Raw genomic sequence first — 23679 nt, forward strand, 5'->3', positions numbered from 1 at the left:
ATTGCTATTGCCAATTTTTATTTTACCAGCTTTTACTACACTAGAATTACCTTTTGTGTTTTGAATCGGTTCTTCTCCCCATCAAGCTTCTTTTGTACTTTTTTACACAATTCTCCCCTTCCTAAAGCGGATCGATCAATAAATGCTAGGTGAACACGCAAACAGCAGCAATAACCTCTGTATTGGTGTTGTATGTACAGTACATCCTTCAAATCTGACTAGCAAAACCGAGGAGTAGTTTATGATATAAGGACTTTGTGAGACAGACAGTCATAATCTTATATTACAGTATTTACTCTTTTTGTAATTTTAACACAATTTCCCCCTTTCCAAAACATGCTATACATCTTTTATTCCCACTCAATCACCTTTAATACATCTTCACATGCCTGCCATTATCACTATGTAAGTGTGTGCAGTGTATCTTAAACACATATGGGTGTGCAGATGGATTGCACAAGCCCTGCAGGTTTATATGACAGAAGTTATAAGACTGATGGTTATGTAAAATTACAGCCACTGTGGGTATAAAATTAATCAGAAGGAAACTAGATGTTCATAAATAAAATGTAAAGGAATCTGTTTAGTCTAATTCTAAATCATGCTGTTTGGAAACATTCAAATCTATTTCATATCAAATGCATGCAATCTGGTTATTTAAAGCCGCTGTCTATAAACAACGGTTCATGTGTAGACGCCTCCAGAAGAAGCAGTGCGAAACGCTCGTCGGGGCAGAGGGACTCCCAGGGATCTCCGTCAGCTTGTCGTGGTATGTACCAGAGAACAATTTATCATACCCTAAATGGTTTGTTAGGTCAGCGCTATTAGGAGGAACATTGTGGGGGGGAGCGGTACACCTTATAATTACTGGCTGTATATGCCTTGGTAGGCTACAACAATATTATTTTCAAAAGGTTATTTTGTCTCCCCAAATTACTATTTATTGTGCGCAACAATACTGGAAGGGGGTTTTCTTGTCTCTGTTATTAGCTTGCATGCAATTTCCTATGGATTTTATGGTCCCTTGTTTTCTGTTTGATACCTTTCTTATGTATGTGGTTGTATTGTTAAAAAAGGATATGTTTTTTATCTATATTCCTATTAGCCTATGCCTGCTGGCCCTGATAACAGCAAGAGCAGGTGCCACTGATGGCAGTTTTCATCAGCCAGCACCTGTGCTAACTAAAAATAAATACATAAAAAAACCTATTTTTGATAACTAGCATAAGCAAAACTGACATCTGTGGGCTGCAAACCTCAGCTGCAGCTTTATCATGATTAGTTATCAAGAATAGAGGGGTCCCCACATTGTTTTTTGAAAATATTTAAATAATCCAAAAAACTTCCTGGGGTTACCCCCATTTTTTAAATCAGCCAAGCTAAAGAAGACAGCTGTGAGCTGGTGTTCTAAGGCTGGTAAGTGGCCATGAATATTGGCCCCCCTGCCTAAAAATAGCAGCCCGCAGCTGGCCCAGAAAAGAAGCCGCCCCTGTTACTAACCACAAAGTTAGATTGTAAAAAAGACACAGCTAGAATAAATTTCTTTAATTGAAAAAAGACACAGACTACATTATTTCAAGTAAGAATAAAAAAGCACAAGACCTTGGATCCATGGAAGTGCTTGCAGTGTGAAACGGCAGTAGTCCTGTCGATGTCTCCACCTCTTCTCCCCGCCACTATGTTTTAAGCTGCCTTGAATTTTTTCCATAATTTCCCTCGGGATCAATAAAGTGTATCGTGAATAAAGAATCACGTGGTATAGTGAGTGCTGCCTTTCTCTCTATATTGGACATTGGCATTGCACTTTATATCTGGCAAGCACCCAGATTACTGTTATTCCACCAGACTCCTGAGAAGCTCTAAAGCGACATATACTGTGACCTGAATTTTATTCCTGATGCCTGGTTTTACTCCTTCCTCCACTACTGATGATAATCCATTGAAGCCCTTGTCTCCTGGAAAAAAATGAAAAATTATAAATAACCATATCCCTCACATGTCCGAAGTGAAGATTAGCAATACTGTCCAAGCCATAATTAATCTCTACGATAACTGGTTTACAACCTAAGCGGTACCATGATACGAAAGTCTGGGTTGCAAACAAGGACACAATGAAGCTCTGCGAATGCAGCTTCAGTGATGAGCGTTGACATCATAGAGGTAACCACCAGTCACTGAAAGTGTGTTCACAGGCTCACTTCACTGTGAGCTAGGATGACAAACTGCGGTGACCTCAAAGAGATCAATGCGAACACCATGAGAATAGGAGGGCAATATCCCTAAAGGCTCCCAGGCTATTAATATTAGCTCACAGCTGTATGGTTAGCCTTTACTGGCTATTTTATGTGGGGACCTCAGAAAAAAAAGATGTAGTGTTCCCCTTAATTTCAAACGAGCAGAGGCTGAACAGAAAGCTGTGGACTTAGAAAGACAGAAAGTCTGGCACTTAGCCTTGCTCTTCTCACTTGCCCTGTGTGAGTGGCAAGTGGGGTAATTTTTGTGGGTTTGATGTTAGCTGTGTATTGACAGCTGAAATCAAGCTCAAGGGTTAGTAATGGAAAGGTTAAATACTTTATTTGAAATAAAAATCAACATCCTGTTTTACACATTTATTTAAAAATAAAAAACAAAGTTCTATTCACTCACTTATGCCTATTCTATTCCATTGAAGCTCGTGTCAACTGTAAAAGACAGAAGATAATAAACAACCATTATACTCATCTTACACATAATCAACTGAAGACCTTGACCCCTATAAAAAAAGAAAAAATAATAAACAACCATATCCCTCACCTGTCCGATGAGAAAATTATCCGTACTGTCCCATGACGATTCGAATGATTTGGTGACTGCTCTCCAAATTATCAGAATAGTCGTGACACTGTATGCATTTTCTTCAGGTGAGGGATATGGTTGTTTATTATTTTAGTTTCCTTACAGAGGGCATGTGCATCGGTGGATTTGGTGTAAGTTAAGTATAACTGTTTTTTTTAATTTCAAATAAAGGAGTCTGTGTCTTCCTTTTAAATAAAGGATTTGATTCTGACTGTGTCTCTTTTACAACCTATCTATTGGGCATCTTATAGATAATAGGGGGGGAAGCCAGCACTGCTTAAGGCTAGAACGCATAAATTGAAGTGCACATGCACATAATATCCAACTGTATTTAAAAATGAGATATTTGGCAAAAAAATTGATCAATTTAATTCAGCCACCCCACCGCGCCAAGGCAATCTCATGTGGGGGGTCCTACTCTACATTTATAATAAATACTGTGCCATTACGGCCTCCTAAGAGCATGACCACATCAAGTGCAATCTGTACCTGAACATTGCTGGATCGCTCCCATGAAGCCAGATGAAGCAAGTGCAGATGAAGGCCAACCAGGTCTGAACACAGACATATCAGAATTGACCTCCACACATTGCCCGACCAGCAAACATAGATGAAGGGCGATGTTGGCCCAGACACAGGTGCACAATTAAATAAAGCTTGGGGCAGGGCGGGGCTGCCGTGTGTGTGCACAGCAGCCTAGATCCATCATAATGAACACAGAAAAATTATAGCGGACATAGCCAAGCGTGCACGGCAACAGTGGTGGTGAGCCACAAACCAACAACAAGACAATAGGGGGGGAAGCCAGCACTGCTTAAGGCTAGAATGCATAAATTGAAGTGCACATGCACATAATATCCAACTGTATTCAAAAATGAGATATTTGGCAAAAAAATTGATCAATTTATTTGAGCCACCCCGCCGCGCCAAGGCAATCTCATGTGGGGGGTCCTACTCTACATTTATAATAAATACTGTGCCATTACGGCCTCCTAAGAGCATGACCACATCAAGTGCAATCTGTACCTGAACATTGCTGGATCGCTCCCATGAAGCCAAATGAAGCAAGTGCAGATGAAGGCCAACCAGGTCTGAACACAGACATATCAGGATTGACCTCCACACATTGCCCGACCAGCAAACATAGATGAAGGGCGATGTTGGCCCAGACACAGGTGCACAATTAAATAAAGCTTGGGGCAGGGCGGGGCTGCCGTGTGTGTGCACAGCAGCCTAGATCCATCATAATGAACACAGAAAAATTATAGCGGACATAGCCAAGCGTGCACGGCAACAGTGGTGGTGAGCCACAAACCAACAACAAGAAAATAGGGGGGGAAGCCAGCACTGGTTATGGCTAGAACACATAAATTGAAGTGCACATGCACATAATATCCAACTGTATTCAAAAATGAGATATTTGGCAAAAAAATTGATCAATTTAATTGAGCCACCCCGCCGCGCCAAGGCAATCTCATGTGGGGGGTCCTGTTGGGCTTGATGTTATAAAACAGCTGATATCAACCCCATAACCATTACTTCACTTGCCACCACACCAGGGCAAGTGGGAAGAACCGAGCAAAGCACCACAATTGGCACATCTAACAGATTTGCCTTTTCTGGGGCAGCTACTGGTAATTTTTAGGCTGGAGGGGCCAATAGCCTTGGCCCTTAGCAGCCTGAGAAAACCAGTCCCCAGCTGTATACTTTAGTTTGGCTAGTTTATTTGTTTAAATAAATAAAAAAAAGAAACAGCCATGATAAAGCTGACAGCTGAGGCTTACAGCCTGCAAGTGTCAGTTGTGCCTGCTCTGGTTCTGAAAAATAGAAGTGATCCTGTAATTTTTTTATTATTTATTTATTTATAACACAGGTGCCGGCTGATGAATACTCCCATCAATGGCACCTTTTCTCATTATCATTGGCAGCAGGCCCAGGCTTATAGGAGCAGTACTCTTTAGTAGTACTTTTTCTGAGAGTCACAGCTGCTTGCTCACTCTGTCATTTGACAGCATGGGAACTGCAGCTCTCAGATCCAAAGGTATTGATTTTACCTCAATCAGAGCCTGTGTTTGCCGCACTGTCATACTGATCAAAGCAAGGCAAACAATGTTTTTTCGGGCCAAACATTCATCTGAACTGGGTCTGGGTTCAGGTACCATTCTGTTACTCAAACTGAACTTCTTTTTAGATGCTCGGTCAAACCCGAACATCCATGGGTTTGCCAATCACTATTCATGTGCTGTGACTGGTATTGCCCCATTCAATTAAAAAGGGAGTGAGGGACTTTTTCTTTACAGAAAATACAATTCTGAAATGTGATTATCAAAACTATTCTTAGGCCAAGTATAGATAGCTTTATTTCAAGGTCTGTATATGAACTGCAATGCCAGAACTGACTCCAGGTTCCATTACCCGAACTTACAGCCTCAATGACCCATGTAATGCTGTACGTATGGGTCTGGAGACCTGGGTTTATTCCTGCATTTTGGTAGATATATGGAACATTAAATAAATACAGTTAAATGAAACCTGCCCTAAAGGGTTTGTCCACTACTCCGACACCCCATTATCAATCCCTATGTTTCTCGCTTTGAGTCCCCACTGACATGTTCAGTATTTGGTCAGTATTTTACATCAATATTTTTAAGACAAAATCAGGAGTGGGGAAAAAAGCAGAAGTGGGGCACGTGTTTCAATTTGACTTCTCATCTGATTGTTCCACTCATGGTTTTGGCTTACAAATACTGATGTAAAATACTGACCAAATACTGAACGTGTGAATGTGGCTTTAAAATAATAATCACCTATGCTCACTATTGGTGTCAATGCTGTTCCAGCAGTGTCAGCACTGGCTTTCCCGGGGATCTTGTGACATGTCATGCAATCCCTGCCACCGATAAGTGCTGGCTTCACTCTTCTCATCTTCAGATGAATCACATACACTGGGAGGAAGTGAGTGAGCAGTAGTAATTTTCCATCTCTTGAGTCACTGTGTAAGTTTCTCTATCCTGTAAATTATAAGATTTTAAGATTAGCGGGTTCCTCTATTTCCTGTAGAGTGTAAGCCTTATGGTCAGAGGTGTTTTTTCTCTCTCTCCCATATATATTTTCAGAGAAATTACAATCTTTCCTGTATTGAGATTCATGCAAATTTATTTGCCGCAAATCAACTTTTTGGGGAGAATTCAGTGAAGTTGGCAAATTTGAATTTGAATAGATCAGCTCATTTTTATAATTAACTTGTATTGTAAAGAGAAAAAAATCTAAATACTAGAATTGCATTTTTTGTTACCTCACTTCCCTAGGAAAATAAAATAAAAAGCAATCAAAACCCCAAATTGGTGTGAACAAAAAAACATCAGTTCAAGTGTTATCGATATCAAAATATGACTTTTACAAATAAAAATGTTAAGAGATTTTCTACTATTAATTTAAGACCCTTTCATTGGTCCTAACTCTTCCTAGCTAACACTTTTCTAATACACTTTTATCACCTGTCCTGCTACTGTAAGCTCATCTCTCTGTGTGTCATATTTCATTCAGTTTTTATTCTGCCTCTGTTACTTACGATCTTGGGACCATAATTGGATGAACAAAGCAGAGAACGTCACTGGTGAGGGCGGGGCTAAGTCTCAGTGATTGACAGCATGCTAAGCATGCATGCTCAGATTCACTTCACTCTCTTCTCTGCCTGAATACTGCTTTGAAGTGACATCTGTTCCCATTGGCTACTCTACATCACTCCACTTTCTAAGCTTCTCCACTTTTCCTACCTTCCCCACTAGCTCCCCACACCCTTTCCTAGCCAGTCTAGGATGAGGCCATCCTCCCGTAGGGCACGCCCAGGTGCCCTGACTAGCTAGTGTGTGTGTGTTGAGTGCAGTGTTAGGAGTGTGGTGAGGTGCCCCCATCTTACCTGGTCATGAGATACCACACCTCTGGATGAGATGCAGTAGCTATGTGGCGATTGGACCCACAGGGGTGCCACACTTTTCAGCTGAATCGTACAATTTTAGAGTTGGAAGGGACCTCCTGGGCCATCTGGTCCAACCCCTGCTCAAAGCAGGATTCACTAAATCATCCCAGACAGATGTATGTCCAGCCTCTGTTTGAAGACTTCTATTATATGAGAACTCACCACCTCTCGTGGCAGCATGTTCCACTCATTGATCACTCTAACTGGCAAATGTTTTTTTCTAATATCTAATCTGTGTCTCCTCCCATTCAGTTTCATCCCATTGCTTCTAGTCTTTCCTTGTGAAAATGAGAATAAAGATGATCCTTCTACAATGTGACAGCCATTGAGATATTTGTAGACAGCTATTAAGTCTCCTCTCAGTCTTCTCTTCTGCAAGCTAAACATTCCCAAATCCTACAACCTTTCCTCATAAGACAGGGTTTGCAGACCTGTCACCATTCTGGTCACTCTTTTCTGAACTTGCTCCAGTTTGTTGATGTCTTTTTTAAAATGTGGCGCCCAAAACTGGACACAGTATTCCAGATGAGGTCTGACCAAAGAGGAGTAGAGGACAATAAAACACGGAATTTCAAAGCAGCATACAGGCAGAGGAGAGTGAAGTCTGATGTGAGGTCGGTGCCAACAGGTGGTTAAATTAGTAGTGGAAAACCTTTTTAATTGTTTCCTAGTTATGAGAGAATGTGCTTGTGATACTGGGTGGTTCTCAAAGTAAAACTCTAATCCACGGCCCTGATCTTTAACGCCTGTTACGCAGCCAATAAGCATGTGTGGATTGCCTGTGAGTCACTGTAATACTGTAACAATCTTGGTAGTTGCAATACTGTGATTGGCTGTCTGTCTGACATCAGCATAAAATGTAAAAGGACAGGGTCTGCCCATCTCAGCACACTGACGCCATCGCACAGCTCTGTGACACTTCATATTGGAGGGAGATAGTGTTTGTCTAGGTCTGTATGCAGAGTATAACGAATCAGAGGCCTGTAGGGTTGATCATCTGCTTTTAACCTAGTGGTGGCTCATTTTATTCATAACCCTCGAAAACTTGTTAAAAAACATATTGGTATGATATTGCTCATTCCTAGATTATTATATCTTCTGGGGTACAGTTCATTACTATTAAGCCTCAAAAAACTTGCCAAAAATGTATCAGTATTATAATGCTCACATATAGCCAATTCCGTGTTATGGAGCATATTTCACTGGTATATAACCCTCCCAAAACGTTTGTAAAAATGTATCGGTATTATATTGCTCACCCATAGACTTTTACATATTCTTGGGTAGATTTCTTTGCTATTTAAGCATGAAAAAACATGTCCAAAATTTTAGCCTGTGTGCACGCGTAGCAGATTTGGTGCTTTTTTGTTTGTTTTTTTCTGCACAGATTTGTCACAAAACCTATTTGTAAAAGTGACACCCATATCGCTGCTGAGAACAATGGAGTCAGAGATGCTTCCAGAGGTCTTCCCCATGCTGTTCTCCTTCCATCCAGCACTTTTCCCATCCATTTGAACATTTTCACTGCCCCACTGACACCTTTGTAGGATCTGCCTGAAAAAAGCTTGGCTTTTCCCATTGACTCCCATTGTACTCGTTACTCGAAACGAGCATGTGAGTATAAGAAATTGCTTTGTTCAAGCAACGAGCACCGGAACATTTTAATGCTCGCTCATCTCTATTTTTCAAATTTTTACATTTTTTTTTCAATCTAGGAAAGTTTGGTATCACCGTAATCATGCTGACCTGGAGAATCATGTTCACAGGTCAATCATACCATAAAATAAATAACTTAAAGAAGCAGAAAAACAGTCAGGGAAACATGTTTATTCACTGCAGTTTTATGTTGCTCTACTAGAAAAAACGCAATTTAACTTTTTTGTTTCAGGAAGCAGGAAGTACATAATCGACCCTTCGTCCTATCACTAGGAACTCACAGTACCAGCAGACAGTGAATAAAAATGTATGGGCAGGAGAAACAAGTTTTTTGATAGTGAGAATGAAAGTGTTAAAGGTTTATTGCCTATCCAGTGGACAGGGATTACTTGATTATCACTGGGGATTTAATCACAGGGATTTTGACCAATGCTAAAATTGTGGATCTCTGAAATGCCCTATTAGAGTGGGGCGTCTATCTTTAGCAGGCCCATAGATCATAAATGAAGATATATTAACAAGAGCATGTGTGCCATTCTCATGGAGCATTTTAGAGCCATCGGCTCACTAACAATTAGTACTAGATGGGTGATAACTCACCAGGCTGATTTTAACCTTTTAATTCTTGTTTTGAGCGTCCCGAAAAAAAATAGTGATTTTTGACCAATACTTATATATAGTGGGGAAAAAAAGTATTTAGTCAGCCACCAATTGTGCAAGTTCTCCCACTTAAAAAGCCAGCAACGCTGCCACAGATGGGTTTTATTTAATATGATTAGAATGACTATTTTCAAGGCCGAAGCAGAGATCTCTCTTACTTCTACACAATCAGAAAACTTGAGAGTTCAGCAAATAACCCACTTGACTTCCTTACCCTCTTCTAAATCAGGTAGGCGCTCAGTGCAGTATACAGTGGGGAAGAAAGTATTCAGTCAGCCACCAATTGTGCATGTTCTCCCACTTAAAAAGATGAGAGCGGCCTGTAATAGACATCACAGGTAGACCACAACTATGAGAGTCAAAATGAGAAAACAAATCCAGAAAATCACCTTGTCTGATTTGGCAAGATTTATTTTCTGGTTACCTTCAACAGCTCTTTGGTTTTCACCATACTACTGTTTGGAGTGTGACTGTTTGAGGTTGTGTATATAACAAATACTGGGCACACTCGTAAGTTGCAGGTGTGAGAAGATATTTTAATACATACAGTAGCCACTAGGTACAAACGTTTCGGTCAGTTAAGACCTTTGTCAGTGTACTACAAAAAGAACAAAAAGGAAAATAAAACAGTGTGCAATAAATAACCAAAGTATATACAATAATTCATCCAAAGATCGCAGGTCAAAAATTGACAATAGGACAAACAATCCATATAGAGGCTATCCAACATGATACCGCTTGTACCTAGTGGCTACTGTATGTATTAAAATATCCTCTCACACCTGCAGCTTACGAGTGTGCCCAGTATTTGTTATATACACTTAAGGTTTGGGAGCCTACCTCACTGGCTGTGCTATAGCATTTAGCTATACGTTATATAACCCATATGTTAAGCAAGCCGAAAGGTCATGACCGCTTTCTTTTTCTTACAACCCTGAAGAGGCATCCAACATCATTGCCTTATCCAAAGTCCCTAGTGACTTTCTTAATATCCCCCCCAGTGAAACTAGGGGACGGGACTGGGAGAGAGAACTCCGTCACCTGACTAATTTAGAACTGCATGGGGCCACTCTGACAGAATACCTTAAAGCTAATAGAATACCACGTGATCTCTGGGTTTCTTAACTCCCCACTTTATTCAGACTCTGCGGATTTTGGCTCTAAGTTTGAATTAATAGTAAACAAATGCTCTTTTGATATTATGATCCTCACACTAGAAAACCTGCATAAGAATATCTCCACTAGTCAAGAAAGAGTTAAGACAATAGAAAACCAGTTATCCGCTACTATTCCCACTGAGGAGTTCACCTCCCTCAAGACCAAGATCGATAATAATATAATCCAACACCGCCGTGACATTGAGCAACGCAAAAGAGCCAAGTTTCAGCGAAGACCTAAAAGATTATCAATTGGACAGAGTGTACAAATGGCCCAACAGATCTTCATTCAAACCCTCTACAAGAGAAAGTCATCGGTCATCAGTAGATTTTTCTACCTCTGGATAGGACATGGAGAGTTACGAAAAGTTATGACACGACACCGATAGGGGTCTTTTACATTACCCTTCCAACCTCTCCACTTTAGACCATCCAGCACTTTGTTCTTTACAACAACATAAAGAACTTATAAAGCAGGTGGACAAGGGCTGAGCAATTGTGGTGATGGACAAATCTAACTATATTTCAGAGGTCTACCGCCAGATAAGTGATGAGAAAACATACCGCAAACTACCACACAATCCAAGTAGTTGCATTGAGAGACTGATATACAATATTTTGGAGAAATATCTCACCAGAGGCATACTAGACACCAAAACTTGTGAGTATCTAACCAAAAAACACCCTATCACACCAGTGTTTTATTTTTTACCTAAAATTCATAAAAACTTGCAAAACCCCCCGGGCAGGCCCATAGTGGCGTCTACAGACTCACTTTTGTTCCCTATCTCCAAATACTTAGAAAAAATCATTACCCCATTGATTAAAAAAAACTACTTCCTTCCTCCTTGACACAGGGACATTTCTCAAAATCATACAGGACATCAGCCCAATTTCTCCAAACGCTTTCTTAGTCACTTTCGACGTAAAGGACTTGTACCCATCAATACCCCATTCCAACGGCATAGCCTCCACATGCCATCTTCTGTCCAACTCGAAAATGGATGCAGACCACATCAATTTAGTCTGTGATCTCCTTTCAATTGTCCTCACCAACAATTTTTTCCTATTTGAGGATTCTTATTAGTTACAGTTGAGGGGCACCTGTTGTGAGTTCATTTTCCCCTTCGTCACTGAGGTCTGGTGAACTCCCTATTCTGGTAAAGGAAGTTAATGAGCCTGATTATCAGGCACCTGAGCCTAATGAGGATGACTGGCTGAGTGGAGTCATGGACTGGATATAAGGCTGCCGACGCCCTTCTGCCCTGCGGGTGATTTCTCTGTGGACTTCTAGGATACCAGTCTGATTCCTGCTCCTCTAAAGCTAAGTTTTCTGCTTTGCCTGTTAGCATTAGTGTTTTGTTTTTGTTTTCCTTGCTTTTCTGGATTCTGCCATTCCCTGCTGGGTGAACTGAATCTCCTTTTGCCGGCTGCTCTGTCTTCAGAATATTCCTGAGTACTGACATAGCTTTTTTGAAGCCTAGCGTCTTCAGGGCCTTTTTCACTGTCAGTCTGTTGGCTCTTATTTTCATAGGGTTTTTCACGGATTGCAGACAACAGCCTTCCTGTCCTTTCCTATCTAGTTAGCTTGGGCCCCGTCTTTGCTCAGTCTATCTTTCTGTCTGTGTTAGTGTTTTCATCTTGCTTCACCGTCATTATATGTTGGGGGCTGCCTTTTGCTTTGGGGTCTGCTCTGGGGCAGTTTAGATTTCCCCTTTCTTTCTTTAGGCCTATTTAATTCTCCGGCTGTGATCGAGGGGTCTAGGGCATCGTAGGAACCCCCCACGGCTACTGTTAGTTGTTGTGGATAGGATCAGGGGTCTGCAATCCGATAGCTGCCAACCTCTCTGGTTTTCTGGACTTAGCTAGCATTTCTGTTTTTGCCTCCTACGGTGACTCAATCATAATAGAATCACCCGCCCTACCGCAGATCCTAGGGTACTCAATAGCAGGAAAGAATTGAGTTTAAAAAAAAAAAGGTGTGTATATTCTTTCCTCTATATCTCTGAGGCCGTAGGGGGAATTTTTTTTTTTTCTCTCAATGGAGATAAAGCAATTGTCTGATCGTGTGGAGCAGCTCGCTGCGGAAGTGCGGGAAATTTCCGCCTACCTTGCTCGTTCGCATGCTGTTGAACCAAAGATCTCTACACCTGATGTATTTTTTGGGGATCGATCTAAATTTTTTGAGTTTCAAAAATATTTGTAAATTATTTTTTGCCTTGAAGCCTAATTCGTCAGGGAGCTCCGTGCAGCAGGTTAAAATTGTCATCTCTTTGCTGCGTGGCGATCCCCAGGATTGGGCGTTTTCTTTGAAACCAGATGATCCTATTCTGACTAATGTGAACGCATTCTTTCAAGCTTTGGGGTTGTTGTATGACGAACCTAATGCTATTGATCAGGCTGAAAAGACCCTGTTGGCATTGAACCAGGGTCGAGATTCTGCAGAGTTGTACTGTCAAAAGTTCCGAAAGTGGGCGGTCCTTACTACCTGGAATGATAATGCCTTGGCTGCTCTCTTTCGGAAGGGTTTGTCAGAAGCCGTAAAAGATACTATGGTGTGATTTCCTGTTCCCGCTGGTCTGGACGATTCTATGTCATTATCCATTCAGGTTGATCGGCGTTTACGTGAATGCAGGATTGCACGAGAGGTGTTGCCACCAGTTGAACAGACGTCTGAACCTATGCAATGTGATAGAGTTTTGTTTAAGGCACAACGTCAGGAGTTCAGAAGGCGTAATAAGCTGTGTTTTTTCTGTGGGGATGCCTCGCATATTATTTCTGTTTGTCCTAAACGAGAGAAACGCTTTGCATACACGTTTTCTGTTGGTGGTGTTCAACCTAAGTTTCTTCTGGCAATTACTCTGATCTGCTCCCTGTCCACATTTTCTGCCAAGGCTTTTGTGGATTCGGGAGCAGCGCTAAACCTAATGGACTTGGATTTTGCTAAACGTTGTGGATTTCCGATGACAACTCTGCAGACGCCTATCCCTTTGAGGGGGATTGATGCTACTCCTTTGGCTAAAAATAAACCTCAGTTTTGGACCCAGGTGGTCATGCGGGTCGCCCCAGACCATCAAGAAAATTGCAGATTTTTGGTGTTGCATGGTCTGCATGATGCGTTGTTCTGGGGTTTCCCTGGTTGCAAATTCATAATCCAGTTTTGGATTGGAAATCTGTGTCTGTGGTGAGTTGGGGTTGTCGGTGTGCCTTTAGTGAGGCTCCGGTTTTTTCCACCTCTCCTTAGTCGCATAATGTTCCTGACTATTTGGCGGACTTTTATGATGTACTTAGTGAGAATGAGTCTGAGTCCTTGCCTCCTCATAGGAGTTATGACTGTGCAATTGAACTAAGCCCAGGGTGTAAATTTCCCAAGGGTCGGCTCTTCAATTTATCTGTACCCGAGCACGAGGCTATGCGGTCCTATATTAAGGAGGCATTGGAGAAGGGTCATATTAGACCATCCTCTTCACCCTTAGGTGCCGTTTTTTTTTTGTGGCCAAAAAGGATGGTTCTTTAAGGCCTTGTATTGATTATCATGCCCTCAATAAAATTGCTATTAAATATCAGTATCCGTTACCCCTGATTTCGGATCTATTCTCTAGAGTTAGAGGTGCTTGATGGTTTACCAAGCTTGACCTCAGGGGGCGTATAATCTTATCCGCATTAAGCAGGGGGATGAATGGAAGACGGCGTTTAATACTCCGGAGGGACATTTTGAGTACCTGGTGATGCCTTTTGGGCTCACTAATGCCCCTTCTGTCTTCCAGTGCTTCATGAATGATATTTTCCGAGACTTTGTCGATAAATTTTTGATTATCTATCTGGATGATATTTTGATCTTCTCCAAGGATTGGGATTTTCATGTGGAACATATTCGGACTGTGTTCCGGATCTTGAGGGAGAATTCCCTGTATGTCAAAGGATCGAAATGCCTTTTTGGAGTACAGAGGATTTCATTTTTGGAATTTATTTTGTCTCCGTCAACTATTGAAATGGACCCGGCCAAGGTACAGGCCATTTATGATTGGGTTCAGCCCACTTCGTTGAAGGCCCTCCAGAAGTTTTTGGGTTTTGCTAATTTTTATCGGAAATTTATAGCAAAATTTTCTAGCATTGCCAAGCCATTGACTGATCTGACTAAGAAGGGTGCGGATGTGTTGAATTGGTCTCCGGAGGCTGTTGCTTCCTTTCAGGAGCTGAAGCGAAGATTTACCTCCGCCCCGGTTTTGCAGCAACCTGATGTCTCACTCCCGTTCCAGGTAGAGGTGGATGCTTCTGAGAGTGGTGCAGGAGCTGTTTTGTCCCAAAAGGATCCTGTAACATCTAAAATGAATCCCTGTGCTTTCTTTTCCCGCAAGTTCTCTCCATCTGAACGTAACTATGATGTGGGGAATCGGGAACTGTTGGCCATGAAATGGGCATTTGAGGAGTGGAGACATTGGTTGGAGGGAGCTAAACATCAAGTTGTGGTCCTCACTGACCACAAGAATTTGATTTACCTAGAGTCGGCTAAACGCTTGAACCCTAGACAGGCTAGGTGGGCCTTGTTTTTTACACGTTTTGATTTTGTGGTCTCTTTTCTTCCTGGAACTAAGAATGTCAAGGCAGACGCCCTCTCTAGGAGTTTCCTTGCTGATTCTCCTGTGGTGACCAAGCCTGCTACCATCTTAGGCGAAGGGGTAGTTCTTTCTGCCATCTCGCCCGATTTGAGACTTGCTCTACAAGAGTTCCAAGAGGACAAACCTGAGTGTTGTCCCAGTGGAAAGTTGTATGTTCCTGACCAGTGGAAGAAGAGAGTGATGTCTGAAGTTCATTGCTCTGCATTGGCTGGTCATCCAGGTATTTTTGGTACTAGAGATCTGGTGAGTCGCTCTTTTTGGTGGCCCACCTTGTCTCATGATGTCAGGAATTTTGTGCAGTCCTGTGGGACTTGCTCCCGTTCTAAATCTTGTTCTCGCTCTAGTGGGTTGTTGATGCCTTTTGCCTGTCCCAAGGAGGCCATGGACCCATATTTCAATGGATTTCATCTCTGATATGCCTGTCTCTCAATGAATAACTGTTGTTTGGGTGATTTGTGATAGGTTCTCTAAGATGATTCATCTTGTACCACTCCCTAAGTTGCCATCTTCCACTGAGTTGGTGCCCCTGTTTTTGCAACAGGTGGTTCGCTTACACGGGATTCCTGAGAACATTGTATCGGACAGAGGAGTTCAGTTTGTGTCTAGATTTTGGAGGACTTTCTGTTCCAAGCTGGGAATTCAGTTGTCCTTCTCCTCTGCTTTTCATCCTCAGACCAATGGGCAGACAGAGAGAACAAACCAGACCTTGGAGTCGTATTTGAGATGTTTTATTTCCGCTGATCAGGATGATTGGGTTTCATTTTTGCCCTTGGCCGAATTTGCTTTAAATAATAGAGCTAGTTCTGCCACTTTGATGTCACCTTTTTTTTGTAACTTTGGGTTTCATCCTCGATTTTCTTCAGGGCAGGTGGAGCCTTCTGCCTGCCCAGGTGTTGACACTGTGGTGGAGAGAATGCACCAGATCTGGGACCAAGTGGTGGATAAGTTATCTCTCTCCCAGGAAAAGGCCCAGCGTTTTTCCAATCGACATAGGACCATTGGTCCCCAGTTTAAGATTGGTGATGTGGTGTGGTTATCATCAAAAAATATTGCTATGAAGGTGGCTTCTCCTAAGTTTAAGCCTAGATTTATTGGACCTTACAAGATTTTGGAGATTATTAATCCGGTCTCTTTTCGTTTGGCTCTTCCTGTCACATTTAAAATCCATAATGTGTTCCATAAGTCCTTCTTGAAGAGGTTTTTTGAACCAGTTGTTCCTGGGGTGGCACCTCCAGACCCTGTATTGGTTGAAGGTAACGTGGAATATGAGGTAGAGAAAATACTTGATTCCCGTCTGGCTAGACGGAGACTCCAGTATTTGGTTAAGTGGAAGGGTTATGGTCAGGAGGATAATTCCTGGGTCTCTGCCTCTGATATTCATGCCAAAAGATTGGTGCATGCCTTTCATCGGGCTCACCCTGATCGCCCTGGTGGCGTGGTTGAGGGTTCGGTGACCCCTCCTCAAGGGGGAGGTACTGTTGTGAGTTCATTTTCCCCTTTGTCACTGAGGTCTGGTGAACTCCCTATTCTGGTAAAGGAAGGTAATGAGCCTGATTATCAGGCACCTGAGCCTAATGAGGATGACTGGCTGAGTGGAGTCATGGACTGGATATAAGGCTGCCGACGCCCTTCTGCCCTGCGGGTGATTTCTCTGTGGACTTCTAGGACACCAGTCTGATTCCTGCTCCTCTAAAGCTAAGTTTTCTGCTTTGCCTGTTAGCATTAGTGTTTTGTTTTTGTTTTCCTTGCTTTTCTGGATTCTGCCATTCCCTGCTGGGTGAGCTGAATCTCCTTTTGCCGGCTGCTCTGTCTTCAGAATATTCCTGAGTACTGACATAGCTTTTTTGAAGCCTAGCGTCTTCAGGGCCTTTTTCACTGTCAGTCTGTTGGCTCTTATTTTCATAGGGTTTTTCACGGATTGCAGACAACAGCCTTCCTGTCCTTTCCTATCTAGTTAGCTTGGGCCCCGTCTTTGCTCAGTCTATCTTTCTGTCTGTGTTAGTGTTTTCATCTTGCTTCACCGTCATTATATGTTGGGGGCTGCCTTTTGCTTTGGGGTCTGCTCTGGGGCAGTTTAGACTTCCCCTTTCTTTCTTTAGGCCTATTTAATTCTCCGGCTGTGATCAAGGGGTCTAGGGCATCGTAGGAACCCCCCACGGCTACTGTTAGTTGTTGTGGATAGGATCAGGGGTCTGCAATCCGATAGCTGCCAACCTCTCTGGTTTTCTGGACTTAGCTAGCATTTCTGTTTTTGCCTCCTACGGTGACTCAATCATAACAGGCACCGCAATGGGCTCGAATGTTGCGCCCCCTTATGCAAATGCATATGTGGCTCATTACGATGAATCCCTCATCTATACCAACATCCTCTTCCATTCCCATGCCAGGGTATGGAAGAGGTATATAGATGACATCTTCTGCATCTGGGAGGGGGACCTTTCTACTCTGGAACAATTCTTCTCATTCCTCAAGACCTCATGGCCTGGCCTAGATTTTACTCTGTCACAACATCAGGAACATATCAACTTCCTAGACACATTGGTTATAAAAGATAACAAGAGTAACCTATCTACTGACATCTATTCTAAACCGACGGATAGAAATAGTCTGTTACACTATAACAGCTTCCATCCAAGAAAGCTGAAGAATTCCATTCCTCACTCACAAATGAAAAGAGTAACCAAAATTGTTTCAGACCCGCTTCTACAACAAACCCGCATTGGGGACACGAAATCCAAATTTCTACAGAGGGGTTACCCCCCATCACTCTCAAACCCCCTGACAATACTCAGTCTAGGAACAATACTGCGAAAAACCGTATACCGTTTGTCCATCACTATCATCCATCTGCATATCTAATACACAGGGCAATGCGTAAAAATTGGCACCTTCTTCACTCTGCTCATCCCACAATCGAGGAAATTAAGCAGCCATTTTTACCCTGTTTTAAGAGACCACGGAATCTACGTGATACGCTAGTCAGAGCTGACATAGGTACCAACAAACCTGACAACACACAACGATTTCTCAGTAATCCCAAGATGGGCACATACCCTTGTCTCAACTGCAATCAATGCAATAATGTCATGCGGGGCAACATTGTACAGCACCCTCAGACTGGCAAAAGATACACCATTAATAATTTCTTCACATGTGATTCAAATTTTGTGGTGTATCTGATTAAATGCCCTTGTGGCCTAATGTATGTGGGCGAAACTACACAGTGCATCAAGGATAGAATCTCTAAGCACAAATCCACCATTCGGTGCAAAAACCAGCTTCTACCCATTCACCTCCATTTTCTCACAAATGGCCACAGCGTGTACCAATTGCGCTTCCAGGTTATTGAACATGTCCCCCTACCACGTCGTGGGGGGGACCGAGTGGGATTGCTTAAACGTAGAGAAGCTTTCTGGATCCACGAACTCAGAACTCTGGCCCCCAATGGTCTCAACAGGGATTATGATTTACAATCCTTCATTTAAATGTCTTTGCATATTTGCCAGTTATTAACCCTTTTTTTGTACCTTGTTTTAAGATTGTAACAACTTTTGGGCCCATAACTTCGGTTTTACGATGCTTTATCAATAAGGTATATTATTATACTGCATAATCTATTTCTTTTCTCTGAACTGACATCCTGTTTCTCTCCTTACAGAATCGCTAACACTTGAATTGACTGCACTACTGCTTTTGCACAGTGACCAGCACTCTGTGGAACGCACGCCAGAAGTCTTCCTGGCTTTGGAATGCACGCTTAAGGCACTTCCGCCCCACACAGCACAGCTGTCATTCACAGCTTACTACTTCCGGTTTCTATGCATGCTGCGCGCACACTCTGCAACTATAAATAGGTGCAATGAGGCCTCACACGCTACCTCCCTGACAGGCGGCGGATTTCCGCGTCATAAGACACAGAGCAGCTCTGCTGCCTTGGTAAGTGCATTTCTTTAGCGTCCCCCTCCACCAGCGTTTACTTATGGTTCACTCATGGCCTGAATATACTTTTTCCTTCACAGCAGAGCCATAGTAACGGTCACTGACCACTTATGCTTTCTATCTGCATTTACAAGGTTGGTTCCACCTACATTATACTCACCTCTTAGTACCATACTTTGGCCTCGCTAATTTGGCTCTTTTTCACCACCACAGATTTGATCTGCTATTAAATTCTTATGTGGGAAACCCACACGATCCTATATACTTACCCTAGGTATGTTGCTATTTACTCTCTGATCCTCAAAATGAATGTTATCATGTTGGATAGCCTCTATATGGATTGTTTGTCCTATTGTCAACTTTTGACCTGCAATCTTTGGATGAATTATTGTATATAATTTGGTTATTTATTGCACACTGTTTTATTTTCATAGAATCATAGAATCATAGAATCATAGAAACGTAGAGTTGGAAGGGACCTCCTGGGCCATCTGGTCCAACCCCCTGCTCAAAGCAGGATTCGCTAAATCATCCCAGTCAGATGTCTGTCCAGCCTCTGTTTGAAGACTTCCATTGAAGGAGAACTCACCACTTCTCGTGGCAGCCTGTTCCACTCATTGATCACTCTAACTGTCAAAAAGTTTTTTCTAATATCTAATCTGTGTCTCCTCCCATTCAGTTTCATCCCATTGCTTCTAGTCTTTCCTTGTGCAAATGAGAATAAAGTTGATCCTTCTACAATGTGACAGCCCTTTAGATATTTGTAGACAGCTATTAAGTCTCCTCTCAGTCTTCTCTTTTGCAAACTAAACATTCCCAAATCCTGCAACCTTTCCTCATAAGACAGGGTTTGCAGACCGGTCACCATTCTGGTCGCTCTTTTCTGAACTTGCTCCAGTTTGTTGATGTCTTTTTTAAAATGTGGTGCCCAAAACTGGACACAATATTCCAGATGAGGTCTGACCAAAGAGGAGTAGAGGGAAATAATGACTTCACGTGATCTAGACTGTATGCTTCTGTTAATACATCCTAGAATTGCATTTGCCTTTTTTGCTGCTGCATCACACTGTTGACTCATATTCAGTCTGTGATCTATTAGTATACCCAAGTCTTTTTCACATGTGCTGTCACTTAGCCCTATTCCTCCCATTCTATATATGCTTTTTTCATTTTTATTGCCCAGATGTAGTACTTTGCATTTCTCCCTGTTAAAAACCATTCTGTTAGTTGCTGCCCACTTCTCCAGTTTATTTAAATCTTTTTGAATCCTCTCTCTCTCTTCTCTAGTATTAGCTATCCCTCCTAGCTTTGTGTCATCAGCAAATTTAATCAGTTTACCCTCAATTCCTTCATCTAAATCATTGATAAAGATGTTGAACAATACAGGGCCCAGGACAGAGCCCTGTGGTACCCCACTTGAGACATTCTTCCAACTGGATGTGCAGCCATTTACGACCACTCTTTGGGTCCGATCACTAAGCCAGTTATGAATCCACCTAACAGTTGCCTTGTCCATTCCATACTTAGTCATTTTTTCAATAAGAATTGTATGAGAGACTTTGTCAAATGCTTTGCTGAAGTCAAGATATACTATATCTACAGCATTTCCTTGATCCACCCAATCAGTGATACCGTCATAGAAGGAAATTAAGTTAGTCTGACATGACTTATTAGTTACAAACCCATGCTGACTCTGTTTAATCACTTCATTCTTATCCAGGTATTGACATACATGTTGTTTAATAATTTGTTCAAAGATCTTTCCTGGTATAGAAGTCAGACTCACCGGCCTATAGTTGCCTGGGTCCACCTTCTTCCCCTTTTTGAAGATAGGAACAACATTTGCTCTTCTCCAGTCTTCTGGCACTTCTCCTGTTCTCCAAGAATTTTCAAAGATTATGGAGAGGGGTTCAAAAATTTCTTCTGCTATCTCCTTCAGTACTCTGGGGTGTAATTCATCTGGACCTGGAGACTTGAATTCATTTAGGTTAGCTAAGTGTTTCCTCACTATCTTTCTGTTTATAGATATCCTGGATTCTTCTATTCCCTTAATAGGACAGTGAATAACAGTTGATGTTACATTTCCTTTCTGAGAGAAAACAGATGCAAAATAGGAATTTAAAAGTTCAGCCTTCTCAACATCCTGTCTTACCATTTCATCATTTTCATCCTGTAAAAATCCTATAGCATCTTTGACTTTTCTTTTACTTTTGACATATCCCCAAAATCCTTTATTATTGCTTTTGACATCTCTTGCAAGCCTCAATTCATTTTCAGCTTTAGCTAATCTGATTTGTGCCCTGCAGGTTCTGCAGACAGCATTATATTCTTCTTTAGATATGCCTCCCTCTTTCCATTTTATAAACATTTTTTTCTTCCTTTTTAGCATGTGCTTAAGTTCTGTGTTCATCCATCCTGGTTTCCTTAAATGCTTCCTATTCTTCCCTCTTTTCGGAATTGTTAACAACTGTGCTTTGAGAATTTCATTTTTCAAGATTTCCCATCCCTCCTGGACATTTTTGTCTTTTAGGATATCCAGCCATTGGATCCCTCCAATTCTCTTTCTGAATCCCTTAAAATCTGCCTTTCTGAAATCTAACCTTGACGTCTGAGTCTTCACAGGTCTTCCGCCTCTAGTTATCCAAAATTCTAAAATAGCATGGTCGCTACCTCCTAGGGTCCCAGCCACTTTTACCTCCTCAACCATTTCCTCCCTGTTTATAAGGATTAGATCCAAGGTAGCAGTTCCCCTTGTTTTCTCCCTTACCTTTTGGAAGATAAAGTTGTCAGCAAGAGAGGATAAGAATTTCCTTGACCTGTTAGTTTTGCCTGAGAGAGATTCCCAACAAATGTCTGGATAGTTGAAATCTCCCATGATAACTATGTCATATTTTTTGGAGAACTTGGCCATTTGATGCATAAAGAGTTCATCCATATCTTCAGCTTGCACAGGCGGCCTGTAGTAAATGCCTGCAATGGTGTCCTTTCCATTGTTATGTCCTTGTATTCTTACCCAAACAGTTTCCACAGAACTCCCAGTCTCTGAAGCTTCAATCTCTGTGCAGATATACTTGTTTCTAACATACAATGCGACACCCCCTCCTCGTTTATCAAGTCTGTTTCTTGCAAATAAGTTGTATCCTTCTAGTCTTGTATTCCATTCCTTTTTGTTCTTTTTGTAGTACACTGACGAAGGTCTTAACTGACCGAAACGTTTGTACCTAATGGCTACTGTATGTATTAAAATATCTTCTCACACCTGCAACTTACGAGTGTGCCCAGTATTTGTTATATACACTTAAGGTTTGGGAACCTACTGATCGGAACCTCCCTCACTGGCTGTGCTATAACATTTAGCTATATGTTTGAGGTTGTGGACAGGTGTCTTTTATAATGATAAGTTCAAACAGGTGCCATTACTACAGGTAATGAGTGGAGGACAGAGGAGCCTCTTAAAGAAGAAGATACAGGTCTGTGAGAGCCAGAAATCTTGCATGTTTTAGGTGACCAAATACTTATTTTCCACCATAATTTGCAAAATAAATCTTACCAAATCAGACAAGGTGATTTTCTGGATTTGTTTTCTCATTTTGACTCTCATAGTTGTGGTCTACCTATGATGTCAATTACAGGCCTCTCTCATCTTTTTAAGTGGGAGAACATGCACAATTGGTGGCTGACTAAATACTTTCTTCTGCACTGTATACTGCAGTGAGCGCCTACCTGATTTAGAAGAGGGTAAAGAAGTCAAGTGGGTTATTTGCTGAACTCTCAAGTTTTCTGATTGTGTAGAAGTAAGAGAGATCTCTTCTTCGGCCTTGAAAATAGTCATTCTAATCATATTAAATAAAACCCATCTGTGGCAGCGTTGCTGGCTTTTCCCAAAAGATTTGGGGCTACAAACTCAGTCAGTAAGCATATTACTCACTCTAAACTTTAATCAGTGGAGAAGCAGTCAATTCATTAGGTGTCCATTTGTGTTTGTTCTGCGAGGCTGTATATTCCGATACTGATAAGGAAAATCTTAGGCACCATAGCAACTGCAAAAAAAGAAATAAAATCAATTTGTCTACATAAGTTTTGAATAGACAACCTCTTTTCTTGGGTAAATAACAATGACCCGGTGTCAAGCTGCACAGTGGACACTAAGATGAATAGCAAAAGAAATCGTACTGTATATCTGACTACATAGCTTATCTTAGGATCTTCAGATACTGAATACTAACTCAATTAATCTCCAATTATTAACTTGGCACAAAGACCACACGCAATCAGTAGCTGTTCTCTCAACCTCTTAATCCGCATGTATGTATTTTCAATGGGAAGAGCGGAGTAAGCCACTGCAAGACACCACTGACAGTAGCTTAAGTTCCACAAGATTCAAGATGGCCATGACTTCTTTTTCTAAACATCATCTGTCAGGGTAAAGTTGGCACATACATATAGTTAGCCAATCCCTCACAGTTGGTCAATGCCTCCTAATTCAGAAGATTCAGCTGGCTTTCTTCTCATGTGTATGGCACACAAGACAAGACATTTTCCATAAACCCTGGTAATAAAAAGAGTAACCCCTTTAAGGTTAGCTTTTTTTTCCCCTAAATTCATATTATGGAACAGGAGGATTATCTAAAGTAGTGTTTAAAAGTCTGTCCATGAACTGTTCTCTTCAGGTCCTTAAATATAATTTCTATTAGGTTTTGCTAAGATGTTGTCATGGCTGCGGCGGTAGCCCGCTGCTGCCAACACTCTCCCGTCCTTGCCTCGCCATACTATGGCTGCCTCCTCACTCCCGTCCCCCCGGCGCCCGCGGTCCACGTGCGCTCGCTCTAGGGCG

General features: G+C 41.8%; 1 long non-coding RNA gene across 1 annotated transcript; it reads right to left on the reverse strand.

The window, feature by feature from the left end:
- Positions 1-1630: 1630 nt before the first annotated feature.
- Positions 1631-22887, reverse strand: LOC141083727 (uncharacterized). Its single transcript, XR_012230806.1, has 3 exons — positions 22774-22887; positions 5643-5846; positions 1631-1955 (listed from the first exon to the last, which is right to left on the reverse strand). It is a non-coding gene; the product is annotated as an uncharacterized lncRNA (long non-coding RNA).
- Between the last annotated feature and the right edge of the window lie 792 nt (positions 22888-23679).

The sequence above is a fragment of the Dendrobates tinctorius genome, unplaced genomic scaffold, assembly GCF_039654945.1.
Source record: "Dendrobates tinctorius isolate UK_male_01 unplaced genomic scaffold, ASM3965494v1 ptg000021l, whole genome shotgun sequence".
NCBI lineage: Eukaryota > Metazoa > Chordata > Amphibia > Anura > Dendrobatidae > Dendrobates > Dendrobates tinctorius.